The sequence below is a fragment of the Austrofundulus limnaeus genome, unplaced genomic scaffold (genome assembly GCF_001266775.1).
Source record: "Austrofundulus limnaeus strain Quisiro unplaced genomic scaffold, Austrofundulus_limnaeus-1.0 Scaffold1026, whole genome shotgun sequence".
Classification (NCBI taxonomy): domain Eukaryota; kingdom Metazoa; phylum Chordata; class Actinopteri; order Cyprinodontiformes; family Rivulidae; genus Austrofundulus; species Austrofundulus limnaeus.
Genome location: NW_013953428.1, coordinates 66945 through 70268, shown reverse-complemented (window position 1 = coordinate 70268; position 3324 = coordinate 66945). Strand labels below are relative to the sequence as shown.

The 3324-nt window shown below is 37.8% G+C and overlaps 1 protein-coding gene across 3 annotated transcripts in view; it reads right to left on the bottom strand.

The window, feature by feature from the left end:
* Positions 1 to 3245, bottom strand: part of zbtb44 (zinc finger and BTB domain containing 44) — a 43573-nt gene extending 40328 nt beyond the window's left edge. The window contains exon 1 of one of the 3 annotated variants that reach the window (XM_014030250.1): positions 2981 to 3245. The gene's annotated coding sequence lies outside the window, so the exon portion shown is untranslated. The remainder of the gene's footprint in view (positions 1 to 2980) is intronic. The other 2 variants (XM_014030249.1, XM_014030251.1) reach the window with 2 other exon arrangements.
* Positions 3246 to 3324: the final 79 nt, after the last annotated feature.

Genomic DNA, 3324 nt, shown 5'->3' with positions numbered 1-3324 from the left:
GACTACAAGGTTGTTTCTGTTCAAAATTTTTCTAAGTTTTTGGGTACTCAAGAAACTACATACAGCAGCTTTAATATTACCTGTGTCCTATTTGTAATCTTAGGTCAGTCAGGAGGTGAGATGATGTCATTGTTGTCTGTAGGGTGCCCACACAAGAACATCATGGAATCACTTTGGAGCCAGGTTTTGAAAAATACCATTTAGTGTCTACTATAACTCTGTTTCTGTGTGGACACAAAGATAAAATGACAAAAAAAAGTGTATCCACAAAGTGCTGTTCTCATGTGAACTCTGAGTATGTGCTTAGTTCTCCTGAAAGAACAGAAACTAAATTAGTTCAGGTGTAATTGTGAACAGTGCTAAGATGAAAAAGGTGCAGTATGAAAGCCTGCAGGTGTAGGCTGACAGGTTCTGGGTGTGGTCCAAAGGTTATCCCTGTGGAGAAGCAGGGTGAGGAGTACAGAAGAAAAACACCAGCTTATGTAACAACAATGAAAGCAGATGCAGAGTCCTGTGAGCCAGAGCCATGTGGAGGCCAGAGTTCTGCAGGACGCTCAGCAGCTGTCTACATGACATGTGGACTCAGTAAAGAAAGAGGTTTTCCATCAAACAAAAGCTGAGGTGAGGGGGCTCCTGCAGGGAGACACTTCTCCCTGTCACACACACAAAGGCCAGAGGAAAACACTCCTGGACTACACTGAGCTTGGAAACGCAAACCAAGTGGGCTGCAGTGGAACAAGAAAACCTTTAGTATCAAGCTGCAATATTTACCTAGCTTTTACCTAGGAGTGTAAATCCCCAGCTTTATCACAACACAGTATTATATTGTTCTATACGGTGGCCCAGAGGAGTCATGTCAAATAAAAAAGTCACAACACAAATAAAAAAGCCACAACACAAATAAAAAAGCCACAACACAAATACAAATTCCACAACGGAAGTGATGCAACAGAACAAGGTGCGGTTCAGTGATGAAAATGGCGCCATTGCAATCTGGAAATGTAGGGGGCACTGTTTCCTATACCAGCAGTGGATCATTATTATTATTATTATTTATTTATCTTCATGGATTGTTGTTGTGTTTGTTGGGTGGTGAATAAATGCACATGGCCACCAGTCCATCAGGAGTTACTTCTGTTTTATTCAGCTGCCACATAAAACATCAGCACTTCTCTTTGTTTACTTACAGCCACTGATAGCATAGCGGTACTTCTGGTATTAGCAACTCTGTATTTCAAAATAAGAGTCCGTTTTATTGCAACATAGTTTAGTTGAAAATTTATTGCTTCTGACTGTAATAAAACGGACTCTTATTTTGAAATACTGAGTTGCTAATAATGGAAGTACTGGTTGCTGTAAGTAAATAAAGAGAAGTGCTGGTGTTAGCTGAATAAACTGAAATTACTCCTCGTATGTGTGCTGTGTTTTTTGTATTTGTGTTGTGGCTTTTGTATTTGACATGACACCTCTGGGCCACCGTAGGTTCTGTTTACATGATCATTTTTCTCAATAAAATCTGTCAAGATACAATTTCTATTCTGTTCAATTCACAAGTCTGCAATGGATATGATGTGTTCTATATTGTGTATTATGTGTTATTATCATATGTAAATCTAACACTATCATGTAGTTATTAATATAAATATAGTAAATTGTGCTGATGGACACATGAAACCAATCCACATCAGGCATATGATAAAGATATGTGTGAATCATTAATAATTTAATCTATAGATAGATGTAGTTTGTTGTATTATTACATGTGAAGAAAAAGCAACAGATCTCTCAGCTGATTAAATGTCTCATATCAGAAAACGTGTATTCATAATATTTCAAATATACCTTTATAAAAATGTTTACAAATAATTTTAATCAAGTTTATTTAGCTGTTGTTCCTATCCTGACAGCCAAGACANAGTTTATTTAGCTGTTGTTCCTATCCTGACAGCCAAGACACAATAACGTCAAACACAGCTGCCCATGCTGCTTCCACATGTTCACTGTGAGCCTCTGGTTTTCTAAATCTGAAAGTATTTTAAACAAATCATCAATATAAACAAGAACAAGGTAATACACAGTACACTAACTAATCTGGGTTATAACCTGATTTGACTGGAATGGATTTCCCTTCTTTTGAATTAAGCATTACTACCTTATAACATTTTATAAACAAAGAGGTACTAATGCTGATAAATTGTTTATTCATGGTAATACTTCATGTTTCATAGTAATACTTCATGTTTCATAGTAATACTACACGTTTACTTTATTCTCATTTAAAGACCATAATATACTGACTCTGCAAACTGACATGAATAATTATTATTTAAGTTAAAAAATAAAAATGGCTAACACATTGGGTAGGCGGTACCGTCAGCCTGGGACTTTAACTCTGTTTTATTTTTATTTTTTAACAACCACGGACAAAACAAATTAAAATTAAACAGCTTCAAGTTGTTCATTTTATAAAAACTGTAGTATCTGCAGGTTTGAGGCATGGGGAGGCAGTATTCACTGGAAAACATGCACACGTTTGCAATAATAACAGTGAAGCTAACACTGGCTAACAGGCTCAAGAGTCAACCTCACCGGAAACGTAAAGCTACTTCCGGTGCTACCTGTCAAAATACAACACAATGCAGTTTGGGTTTTTTTAACCAATCGTTAGATTGCGCTAAAGGAAACATTTCCTAATTTTACAGTTCAACAATAACACTATAACACAAAACATAATCTTTACATAATAACATCCTTATCAAAACTAATTTATTTTATCTTATTTTGAAAATACCCAGTCCCGCTTTGGCAGTAGATAGTTGCGCTTTGACGCTGCTACGACGGCTAGCTTGTTAGCTTAGCAGCTAACACTACGAGCAGAGAATTAGATGTCCCTTTACAAAGCAGAGTCAACAAAGAAAGTAAACAGCGATACAAGCAACACAGTTTGCGTTCTGAGGAATACCGTAGAGAGTAAAAGTACCTTCCGGTGTGAGGCCTGTGGTATCTGCCGGGCCTCAGGAGGAGAACAGGTCCGCTGACAAAAACCGAGCCGTGCCGCTCCGCCTCCCTCACATGCCCCCTGCCTGCAGTCAGTCAGTCAGTCAGGCAGTGGTTAACCTGCCGCCCACTTCTACTCACAGATTACTGACAGTCACATTCATTCACATCATAACAAACTTTATCCTTTATCACTCCTTTGTGCTCCTTCATGTCCGCTCTCTGCTGGATTTTTACCCCACAATGCAACGCGCATTCCTCACTGTACTCTAAGAAACAGGAAGTTGTACTGTTTTTTATTTCTACTTTATATACATTATATATATA